This window comes from Venturia canescens, chromosome 6 (genome assembly GCF_019457755.1).
Source record: "Venturia canescens isolate UGA chromosome 6, ASM1945775v1, whole genome shotgun sequence".
NCBI lineage: Eukaryota > Metazoa > Arthropoda > Insecta > Hymenoptera > Ichneumonidae > Venturia > Venturia canescens.
The window spans coordinates 19,123,594-19,137,131 of NC_057426.1; positions in this window are offsets into that span (position 1 = coordinate 19,123,594).

Here is a 13,538-nt window from a genome sequence, read left to right on the forward strand (position 1 = left end):
ATGAAAATAACTCATGAAAATTTATAATTCGAGAAAAATAATTAGACTCGATTTTATTGAATTAAGAAATATCAATTCTCGAGGAAAAGAATGGAAAAATCACTCGACGAAAATTGATGATAATAATTCGCGAGTTTCGGTGAGAAATACTCGAACGAAAGAAATGATTTCGAATTAATCGCGAGATTCGGTGGAAATTACTCAACGGATATAAATTGTTAATTAATCGGGAGTTTCGGTGGAAATTACTCAACGGAAATAAATTGTTAATTAATCGCGAGATTCGGTGGAAATTACTCAACGGGGGTTTAAGGATGATTTGAATAATTATTTTAAACACTTTTCACCCCTTTTTACACTTATGTATTGTTACAAACTTTTAAGTTGCGATGTTACAAAATTAAAATAAACTTGTACGGTTAACTTGTACGAAAAAGAACTTTAAAACTTATTAAAAACTTTTCGATTTTCAGCTGCTCTGCGGGAGTATCCGTGCTCGCTCTCGGCCGGAGTTCGACTGGCTAGCTGTGGAGAGATTCGAGAACTGTAAAACTTATTAAAAACTATTCGATTTTCAGCTGCTCCGCGGGAGTATCCGTGCTCGCTCTCGGCCGGAGTTCGACTGGCTAGCTGTGGAGAGATTCGAGAACTGGTGAGTGCGGCGCGCCTGCGCTCTTAAATAGCAGCGTCCCGTTGGAGTATCGGTGAGGCCGGGCGTCTCGGTGTTGGTTGGTGCACACAAATAAAGTGAGTATCCGTGACTCTTATATACTGTTTCTATATACTTTATAAATTCGTTTAACTCGTAATTATTGATTATTTAAAACCAGTTTAATTAATCATTAATTTTACATTTATTTTCAGCTTAATTTTAAGGTAAGTACATTTTCGTTATATTTTATTTATCAATAATTAATTAACTTCAGTTAAATAATTATTGATTTTACATTCTTATTTACTGTTTATTGTAAGATTATTATCTCATTATTGTTTCTAGGTTTTCTCTGGATACAACGGGTGTGTAAGTATATTTAATATCTTCTTATAACAATTAATTGGTTGTTTATTAATTAATTACGAATCGATGCTTATTTTATTGATTGATTGCCATTTTCTATTTTCAGGTTCTTCTGGATCCAACGGCGAGTAAATTTCGGGTTGGTAAGTACAATTATTGTTTATTTAATTAATTATTTTGTTGTTTTATAAATATTATTTTGTTCGCAGGATCTCTACGGGTGTTTACAATGATTTGGACGGTGCGCAGCGAAGTTTTATCGGTAAGTGTGCTTTTCTACATATTTTCTTTTATTGTTTAACATTTGACGATTAATTTTTCTGTGCGTTTTTCAGGAAATTTTGTACAGCGTTTTGACGAGGACTGTCACATCTGGCACGTGCGTGACTTCGCCTAAGAGACTCTTGAGATGTTTTTTCTAGAGTAGTTTCTTTTCGCTGGGAAAAACCCTTGAAAAAATTGGAAAGAAAGGGTCGTAAAAAAGGACTCGAGTGAAGGGTCAGGGTTGACGAGTGTCGACGTATGAATCTTGGTAAGTTTGGAAAGAAGAATTATTTAGTTTTGTTTGTGCGTGAATTCGCGTAATTAATTCTTTTGATAGGCTGTACTGTCGCGCTACGCCGGATGAAGATATCGGGTTTCACCTCGCGGATTTTCTGATGACAATAATCAATACGAGATTTATCCTCTGCGAGTGGGTGAATTATTATTATTTTATTTGTATAAAAATATACTTTCGGACCGGAAATGCATTTGCAGTTTTTTGTAAATAAGTGTTCCAGAGATTCACCTATGTGAATTTATTTCGTAGCCTAAGCATTATATAAGAAGCGTTTTAGCGAGTCTATGTACATACATGTCCATACGTATCTATATATACTTTAACTTATGTATAAGCCTTATATACTCATATACCTCGATAGAAATAGCGAAATAAGCGTTTCTGTTCCCCATATACATATATTTGTGTTTCTTGATTGAAAATAAAGATAATTTGTTTGTAACGAAATTTGTTTATTTATTAACAATTATTGTTTATATGCTTAAAAAATGTGTCAATCGCTTTTGAACTGTGTCCTATATCGCCTTGCTATGAAATCCCATTGATTTCCTGAGTTTTTGATGTATTTTGGGTGATCCGCGGTTTTTCGCGGTTAACCCGCGAATTGATATATCAGCGAAATATTTGTGTAAAGTGGTCGAGTTTGTAATCATTTTAAAGGGCATTGAATTCCCTATCGTTTGAGAGTAACAGAGATAATTTATCCACACAATTGTTAATTAATGAAATTAAATATTGTTAAATTTTTATGTTTCGGAAGAGTTGTAAAAACCACCAAAGTTACTTATTATGGTCTTTGCTATTGAATCTAATCGTTTGGAACTTGATTTTCGACGTTTTTGGACGATTCGCGGTAATTCGCGGTTTTTCGCGGTTTTTCCGCGAATTGATAACTCACAGAAGAATTATTGCAAAATGGTCGTGCGAGTATTCATTTGAAAGGGATTTTGATCTAGAACACGCTCGTAGCGTTAAAATTTAGATAACTGTAAAATTGTTAGCTAATGAAATTTGAAATTGTTAACTTTTGATATTTGGTAAAAATGATTAAAAGGTACCCGTGTGGGGTATCAAAATAAAGCTCTTTTCATAAGAAACACGTTCCAACTGTTAAAAATGCTCTAAGTCGATTATTGTTAGTTAATGAAAATTGAAATTTCGAGAGCGCTGAGTGATGACTCATCGGGCGCTCGGGCTCCGTGAGGCAGGTCAGTTGCGCGCGGGGCTCGCTAGTCTACATACTATAGCGTTTACTGAACTATAGCGCTCCTTAAAAGTTATTTTCGCCTTTCTATGTTGGTCACTATTATTTCGAATAATAAATTTTATTTTTTAAGCGGGAATTTCAAATATATTTTCTTTATGTTACAGATACATACCAGCCAACACGATGGTGGAGACCCTAGGACGTAACATTTATGAACGTTCGGAAACGACATCACTCGATTGTAAGGTATGATCTCGAATCGCACGTCGGAAAGCTGTTCAGTTCGAATGTCAGTGAATCTTGTTAATTTTTATCGATTCACACTAAAGTGTATCGGTGATCACCAATGTTCATGCTTATGAACGTTCGGGAACGACATCACTCGATTGTAAGGTATGATCTCGAATCGCACGTCGGAAAGCTGTTCAGTTCGAAATGTCAGTGAATCTTGTTAATTTTTATCGATTCACACAAAAGTGTATCGGTGATCACCAATGGTCATGTTTATGAACGTTCGGAAACGACATCACTCGATTGTAAGGTGTGATCGCGATTCGCACATCGGAAAGCGATTCAGAACGAAATGTCTGTGAATCTGGTTAATTTGTGTCGATTCACACAAAAGTATATCGGTGATCTCCAATTTTCACGTTTATGAACGTTCGGAAACGACATCACTCGATTGTAATGTATGAACTCGATTTGCACATCGGAAAGCGATTCAGAACGAAATGTCAGTGAATCTTGTTAATTTGTGTCGATTCACACAAAAGTGTATCGGTGATCACCAATTTTCATGTTTATGAACGTTCGGAAACGGCATCACTCGATTGTAATTTAAGATCTCGAATCGAAATGTCATTGAATATTGTTAATTTGTCATGAATTGAACAAAAATTTTATTGGTGATTACCAATCTTCATGTTTATGAACGTTCGGAAACGTTTTCATCGCTCGATTGTCAGTTCAGATCTCAAATGGCCCTTCGGATTACGATACTAAATGTCTGTAAAATTAGTGATATGTGACGTTTATCGGTGAACGTTTCCAATCTTTCATAAACACGAAAATAGGTAATCAGCGATAATCTTTTGTGTTAATCGTAACAAATTAACAATTTTTTCCGACATTTCTATCAGAATCGCAATCCGAAATGCGATTCGAGACCGGAACTGACATTTGAACGATGTCGTTTCTGAACGTTCACAAATATGAAAATTGGTGATCACAAATAAACTTTTGTGAGAATCGTTACAAATTATCAAGATTCACTGAGAATTCGAACAGAATCGGTTTCCGATGTGCGAATCGCGATCACACCTTACAATCGAGTGATGTCGTTTCCGAACCATCAAAAACGTGAAAATTTGATGATCACCGATACACTTTTGTGTGAATCGATAAAAATTAACGAGATTCACTGACATTTCGAACTGAACAGCTTTCCGACGTGCGATTTGAGATCATAACATACACAATCGAGTGATGTCGTTTCCGAACGTTCATAAACATGAAAATTGGTGATCCCTGATACACTTTTGTGTGAATCGATACAATTTAACAACATTCACTGACATTTCGTTCTGAATCGCTTTCCGACGTGTAATGATCTCGAATCGCACGTCGGAAAACGATGCTGGTCGAAATGTCAGTGAATGTTGTTAAATTGTATCGATTCACACAAAAGTGTATCAGTGATCACCAATTTTCATGTTTATGAACGTTCGGAAACGACATCACTCGATTGTAAGGTATGATCTCGAATCGCACGTCGGAAAGCTGTTCAGTTCGAAATGTCAGTGAATCTGTTTAATTTGTGTCGATTCACACAAAAGTGTATCGGTGATCACCAATTTTCATGTTTATGAACGTTCGGAAACGACATCACTCGATTGTAAGGTATGATCTCGAATCGCACGTCGGAAAGCTGTTCAGTTCGAATGTCAGTGAATCTTGTTAATTTTTATCGATTCACACTAAAGTGTATCGGTGATCACCAATTTTCATGTTTATGATGGTTCGGAAACGACATCACTCGATTGTAAGGTGTGATCGCGATTCGCAAATCGGAAAGCGATTCAGAACGAAATGTCTGTGAATCTGGTTAATTTGTGTCGATTCACACAAAGGTATATCGGTGATCTCCAATTTTCACGTTTATGAACGTTCGGAAACGACATCACTCGATTGTAATGTATGAACTCGATTTGCACATCGGAAAGCGATTCAGAACGAAATGTCAGTGAATCTTGTTAATTTGTGTCGATTCACACAAAAGTGTATCGGTGATCACCAATTTTCATGTTTATGAACGTTCGGAAACGGCATCACTCGATTGTAATTTAAGGTCTCGAATCGAAATGTCATTGAATATTGTTAATTTGTCATGAATTGAACAAAAATTTTATTGGTGATTACCAATCTTCATGTTTATGAACGTTCGGAAACGTTTTCATCGCTCGATTGTCAGTTCAGATCTCAAATGGCCCTTCGGATTGCGATACTAAATGTCTGTAAAATTAGTGATATGTGACGTTTATCGGTAAACGTTTCCAATCTTTCATAAACACGAAAATAGGTAATCAGCGATAATCTTTTGTGTTAATCGTAACAAATTAACAATTTTTTCCGACATTTCTATCAGAATCGCAATCCGAAATGCGATTCGAGACCGGAACTGACATTTGAACGATGTCGTTTCTAGACGTTCACAAATATGAAAATTGGTGATCACAAATAAGCTTTTGTGAGAACCGTTACAAATTATCAAGATTCACTGACAATTCGAACAGAATCGGTTTCCGATGTGCGAATCGCGATCACACCTTACAATCGAGTGATGTCGTTTCCGAACCATCAAAAACGTGAAAATTTGATGATCACCGATACACTTTTGTGTAAATCGATAAAAATTAACAAGATTCACTGACATTTCGTTCTGAATCGCTTTCCGATGTGCGAATCGAGATCATACCTTACAATCGAGTGATGTCATTTCCGAACGTTCATAAACGTGAAACTTGGTGATCACCGATACACTTTTGTGAGAATCGCAACAAATCAAGAAGATTCACTGACATTTCGAACAGAACAGCTTTCCGACGTGCGATCCGAGATCATACCTTACAATCGAGTGATGTCGTTTCCGAACGTTCATAAACGTGAAAATTGGAGATCACCGATACAATTTTGTGTGAATCGATCGAATTTAACACATTCACTGACATTTCGAACAGAACAGCTTTTCGACGTGAGATCCGAGATCATAACTTACAATCGAGTAATGTCATTTCCGAACGTTCATAAACGTGAAAATTGGAGATCACCGATACACTTTTGTGTGAATCGACACAAATTAACCAGATTCACTGACATGTCGTTCTGAATCGCTTTCCGATGTGCGAATCGAGAGCATACCTTACAATCGAGTGATGTCATTTCCGAACGTTCATATACGTGAAACTTGGTGATCACCGATACACTTTTGTGAGAATCGCAACAAATCAAGAAGATTCACAAACATTTCGAACAGAACAGCTTTCCGACGTGCGATTCGAGAACATACCTTACAATCGAGTGATGTCGTTTCCGAACGTTCATAAACATGAAAATTGGTGATTACCGATACACTTTTGTGTGAATCGACACAAATTGACAAGATTCACTGACATTTCGTTCTGAATCGCTTTCCGATGTGCGAATCGAGATCATACATTACAATCGAGTGATGTCGTTTCCGAACGTTCATAAACGTGAAAATTGGAGATCACCGATACAATTTTGTGTGAATCGATAGAATTTAACACATTCACTGACATTTCGAACAGAACAGCTTTTCGACGTGCGATCCGAGATCATAACTTACAATCGAGTCATGTCGTTTCCGACCTTGCATAAACATGAAAATTGGTGATCACCGATTCACTTTTGTGTGAATCGATAGAAATTAAAAAGATTCACAGACATTTCGTTCTGAATCGCTTTCCGATGTGCGGATCGAGATCATAACTTCCAATCGAGTGATGTCGTTTACGAACCATCATAAACGTAAAAATTGGAGATCACCGATACACTTTTGTGTGAATCGATACAATTTAACGACATTCACTGACATTTCGAAAAGAGCAGCTTTCCGAAGTGCGATTCGAGATCATAACTTACAATCGAGTGATGTCGCTTCCGAACGTTCATAAACGTGAAAATTGGAGATCACCGATACACTTTTGTGTGAATCGACACAAATTAACCAGATTCACTGACATTTCGTTCTGAATCGCTTTCCGATGTGCGAATCGAGATCATACCTTACAATCGAGTGATGTCATTTCCGAACGTTCATAAACGTGAAACTTGGTGATCACCGATACACTTTTGTGAGAATCGCAACAAATCAAGAAGATTCACTGACATTTCGAACAGAACAGCTTTCCGACGTGCGATCCGAGATCATACCTTACAATCGAGTGATGTCGTTTCCGAACGTTCATAAACATGAACTTTGGTGATCACCGATACACTTTTGTGTGAATCGATACAAATTAACGAGATTCACTGACATTTCGAACTGAACAGCTTTCCGACGTGCGATTCGAGATCATAACTTACAATCGAGTGATGTCGTTTCCGAACGTTCATAAACGTGAAAATTGGAGATCACCGATATACTTTTGTGTGAATCGACACAAATTAACCAGATTCACTGTCATTTCGTTCTGAATCGCTTTCCGATGTGCGAATCGCGATCACTCCATACAATCGAGTGATGTCGTTTCCGAACCATCAAAAACTTGAAAATTGGTGATCACCGATACACTTTTGTGTAAATCGATAAAAATTAACAAGATTCACTGACATTTCGTTCTGAATCGCTTTCCGATGTGCGAATCGAGATCATACATTACAATCGAGTGATGTCATTTCCGAACGTTCATAAACGTGAAACTTGGTGATCACCGATACACATTTGTGAGAATCGCAACAAATCAAGAAGATTCACTCACATTTCGAACAGAACAGCTTTCCGACGTGCGATCCGAGATCATAAGTTACAATCGAGTTATGTCATTTCCGAACGTTCATAAACGTGAAAATTGTTGATCACCGATACAATTTTGTGTGAATCGATACAATTTAACACATTCGAACAGAACAGCTTTTCGACGTGCGATCCGAGATCATAACTTACAATCGAGTGATGTCGTTTCCGAACGTGTATAATCATGAAAATTGGTGATCACCGATTCACTTTTGTGTGAATCGATAGAAATTAACAAGATTCACCGACATTTCGTTCTGAATCGCTTTCCGATGTGCGAATCGAGATCATCACTTACAATCGAGTGATGTCGTTTCCGAACGTTCATAAACGTGAAAATTGGAGATCACCGATACACTTTTGTGTGAATCGATACAATTTATCAACATTCACTGATATTTCGAACAGAACAGCTTTCCGACGTGCGATTTGAGATCATAACATACACAATCGAGTGATGTCGTTTCCGAACGTTCATAAACATGAAAATTGGTGATCACTGATACACTTTTGTGTGAATCGATACAATTTAACAACATTCACTGACATTTCGTTCTGAATCGCTTTCCGACGTGTAATGATCTCGAATCGCACGTCGGAAAACGATGCTGGTCGAAATGTCAGTGAATGTTGTTAAATTGTATCGATTCACACAAAAGTGTATCAGTGATCACCAATTTTCATGTTTATGAACGTTCGGAAACGACATCACTCGATTGTAAGGTATGATCTCGAATCGCACGTCGGAAAGCTGTTCAGTTCGAAATGTCAGTGAATCTGTTTAATTTGTGTCGATTCACACAAAAGTGTATCGGTGATCACCAATTTTCATGTTTATGAACGTTCGGAAACGACATCACTCGATTGTAAGGTATGATCTCGAATCGCACGTCGGAAAGCTGTTCAGTTCGAATGTCAGTGAATCTTGTTAATTTTTATCGATTCACACAAAAGTGTATCGGTGATCACCAATGTTCATGCTTATGAACGTTCGGAAACGACATCACTCGATTGTAAGGTATGATCTCGAATCGCACGTCGGAAAGCTGTTCAGTTCGAAATGTCAGTGAATCTTGTTAATTTTTATCGATTCACACAAAAGTGTATCGGTGATCACCAATGGTCATGTTTATGAACGTTCGGAAACGACATCACTCGATTGTAAGGTGTGATAGCGATTCGCACATCGGAAAGCGATCCAGAACGAAATGTCAGTGAATCTGGTTAATTTGTGTCGAAACACACAAAAGTATATCGGTGATCTGCAATTTTCACGTTTATGAACGTTCGGAAACGACATCACTCGATTGTAATGTATGATCTCGATTCGCACATCGGAAAGCGATTCAGAACGAAATGTCAGTGAATCTTGTCAATTTGTGTCGATTCACACAAAAGTGTATCGTTGATCACCAATTTTCATGTTTATGAACGTTAGGAAACGACATCACTCGATTGTAAGGTATGATCTCGAATCGCACGTCGGAAAGCTGTTCAGTTCGAAATGTCAGTGAATCTTGTTAATTTTTATCGATTCACACAAAAGTGTATCGGTGATCACCAATATTCATGTTTATGATGGTTCGGAAACGACATCACTCGATTGTAAGGTGTGATCGCGATTCGCACATCGGAAAGCGAATCAGAACGAAATGTCAGTGAATCTTGTTAATTTGTGTCGATTCACACAAAAGTGTATCGGTGATCACCAATTTTCATGTTTATGATGGTTCGGAAACGACATCACTTGATTGTAAGGTGTGATCGCGATTCGCAAATCGGAAAGCGATTCAGAACGAAATGTCTGTGAATCTGGTTAATTTGTGTCGATTCACACAAAGGTATATCGGTGATCTCCAATTTTCACGTTTATGAACGTTCGGAAACGACATCACTCGATTGTAATGTATGAACTCGATTTGCACATCGGAAAGCGATTCAGAACGAAATGTCAGTGAATCTTGTTAATTTGTGTCGATTCACACAAAAGTGTATCGGTGATCACCAATTTTCATGTTTATGAACGTTCGGAAACGGCATCACTCGATTGTAATTTAAGGTCTCGAATCGAAATGTCATTGAATATTGTTAATTTGTCATGAATTGATCAAAAATTTTATTGGTGATTACCAATCTTCATGTTTATGAACGTTCGGAAACGTTTTCATCTCTCGATTGTCAGTTCAGATCTCAAATGGCCCTTCGGATTGCGATACTAAATGTCTGTAAAATTAGTGATATGTGACGTTTATCGGTAAACGTTTCCAATCTTTCATAAACACGAAAATAGGTAATCAGCGATAATCTTTTGTGTTAATCGTAACAAATTAACAATTTTTTCCGACATTTCTATCAGAATCGCAATCCGAAATGCGATTCGAGACCGGAACTGACATTTGAACGATGTCGTTTCTGGACGTTCACAAATATGAAAATTGGTGATCACAAATAAGCTTTTGTGAGAATCGCAACAAATCAAGAAGATTCACTGACATTTCGAACAGAACAGCTTTCCGACGTGCGATCCGAGATCATACCTTACAATCGAGTGATGTCGTTTCCGAACGTTCATAAACGTGAAAATTGGAGATCACCGATACAATTTTGTGTGAATCGATAGAATTTAACACATTCACTGACATTTCGAACAGAACAGCTTTTCGACGTGCGATCCGAGATCATAACTTACAATCGAGTAATGTCATTTCCGAACGTTCATAAACGTGAAAATTGGAGATAACCGATACACTTTTGTGTGAATCGATACAATTTAACAACATTCACTGACATTTCGAAAAGAGCAGCTTTCCGACGTGCGATTCGAGATCAAGAGACGCGGTAGCGGCTCGATGCCAAGTATTAAAAGGAAAAACTGCAGCGCAAATGAAAAGCCAGCGCGAGCCCTGCCGCTACTCTTATATACGCGAATATGCCGGTTTTATGACGTCACAGAATTTTCAAATGGCTCTCACAAAAAAACCATTTCATAAAAGAACTTGAAAATTTGTGACGATTTTTTTTCGATTTTTCTCTTTCCATTGGTCTTTGTTGCAAGTAAATCCGTCCAGTAGATCCTGAGATATGTAACGTTAGTGATTTAAAATCCATCATTTCGGGATTTTCATTTTCTTAGAGACAGAGGGGCGTAAGTTACGCTTGTTTACATTTGGACTTACGTCCTTTGCACGATTTCTTACTTTTGTCACACTCTACGTCACGCACTACGCTGAACGCGGCTACCCCCTCTCCTTCTGCGTCGCCGAGCGAGAGAGACAGAGAATGGGCGCACAGCGGGGGCAATACCAGCTCCTGGTTTGCGCATAAAATATGTATATAATTATATAATATATATTTTATTTATTAATATTAATTAATAATAAAATATTATTATAATAAATATTTTATTATAATTAATATATAGTATAATATATATATTATATTATACTATAATATAAAATGATAATAATACAATATAATGAAAAAATTGAATAATACGAATAACATTAAATAATAAATAATAAAACTAAAAAAATATAAAATTCTGGTCGACGCCGCTGGATTATTCGAGGATGTCTAGGGCGATAGCTCATGGGTTTTGGAGGACTAGGTTTAGGTACATTCTATCGCGATTTTCGATTTCTAGGTGGACGACCCCATAGTTTTTCATGTCCAGATATATTCCTCCATGGCTTTCGTCGTCAAGGTATGTTTTTTCATGGTTTTCGAGGTCTGGGTCGACGGCTCCTTAGTTTTCGATGTTCAGGTATGTTTCTCCATGGTTTTCATGGTTTCGGATAATTCCTCCATGGATTTCGATGTCTAGGTATATTCCTCCATGGTTTCTGATGTGCGAGTGTATTTCTCCATAGTTTTTCATGGCCACGTGTATTTCTCTATAGTTCTTGATGTCTAGGTATATTCCTCCATGGTTTTCGCGATCGAGGTTGACGGCTCCACAGGTTTCGATGTCCAGGTATGTTTCTCCATGGTTTTCGTGGTCTCGGATAATTCCTCTATGGGCTTCGATGTCTAGGTATATTCCTCTATGGTTTCTGATGTGCAGGTGTATTTCTCCATAGTTTTTAATGTCCAGGTGTATTTCTCCATAGTTCTTGATGTCTAAGGTATATTTCTCCATGGTTTTCGTGGTCTAAGTATGTCTCTTCATGGTTTTCGCGGTCGAGGTCGACGGTTCCACAGTTTTCGATGTCTAGGTATGTTTCTCCATGATTTTCGTGGTCTAGGATAATTTCTCCATGGGTTTTGATGTCTAGGTATATTCCTTCATGGTTTTCAATGTCTAGACGTGTTCCTTCATGGTTTTCGTGGTCCAGGTATATTCCTCCATGGTTTTCGATGTATGGATATTTTTCTCCATGGTTTTCGTGGTCTAGGTACAATCCTCCATGGTTTTCGTGGTCTAGTTATGTTTCTTCATGGTTTTCGCAGTCGAGGTCGACGGCTCCACAGTGTTCGATGTCCAGGTATGTTTCTCTCGGGTTTTCGTGGTCGAGGATAATTTCTCCATGGGTTTCGATGTCTAGGTATATTCCTCCATGGTTTTCAATGTCTAGGCATGTTTCTTCATGGTTTTCGTGGTCTAGGATAATTCCTCCATGAGTTTTGATGTCCAGGTATATTCCTCCATGGTTTTCGATGTATGGATATGTTTCTCCATGGTTTTCGTGGTCTAGGTACATTCCTCCATAGTTTTCGTGGTCTAGGTAGATTCCTCCATGGTTTTCGTGGTCTAGGTATGTTTCTTCATGGCTTTCGCAGTCGAGGTCGACGGCTCCAGAGTTTTCGATGTCCAGGTATATTTCTCTCGGGTTTTGGTGGTCTAGGATAATTGCTCCATGGGTTTCGATGTCTAGGTATATTCCTCCATGGTTTTCAATGTCTAGGCATGTTTCTTCATGGTTTTCGTGGTCTAGGATAATTCCTCCATGAGTTTTGATGTCCAGGTATATTCCTCCATGGTTTTCGATGTATGGATATGTTTCTCTATGGTTTTTGTGGTCTACGTAGATTCTTCCATGGTTTTCGTGGTCTAGGTATGTTTCTTCATGGTTTTCGCAGTCGAGGTCGACGGCTCCACAGTTTTCAATGATCAAATATGAAGGACCACGAAAACCATGTTCCTTCATGGTTTTCGTGGTCCAGGTATATTCCTCCATGTTTTTCGTCGTCCAGGTATATTCCTCCATGGTTTTCAATGTCTAGGCATGTTTCATCATGGTTTTCGTGGTTCAGGTATATTCCTCCATGTTTTTCGATGTCTGGGTATGTTTCTCCATGGTTTTCGTGGTCTAAATTGATGGTTCCACAGTTTTCGATGGCTAGGTCTGAGTTTCCATAGTTTTTGTTCTCTAGGTATATTTCTTCATCATTTCCGTGATCTAGGTCGATGACTCCATACTTTTCGATGTCTAGGTATGTGTCTACATATTTTTCAGTGTCTAGGTATATTCCTCCATGGTTTTGGATGTCCAGGTATATTTCTTCATAGTTTTAAATGTCTACGTATGTTCCTTCATAGTTTTCGTGGTCCAGGTATATTCCGTCATGGCTTTTGATGCTAGGTCAACAATTCCATAGTTTTCGATGTTTGGTTATGGTTCTCCATGGTTTTCATGGTCTAGGTCGACGGTTCCATTGTTTTTGATGTCTACGTCGACAGCTCCATGGTTTTCGATGGCTAGGTATATTTCTCCAT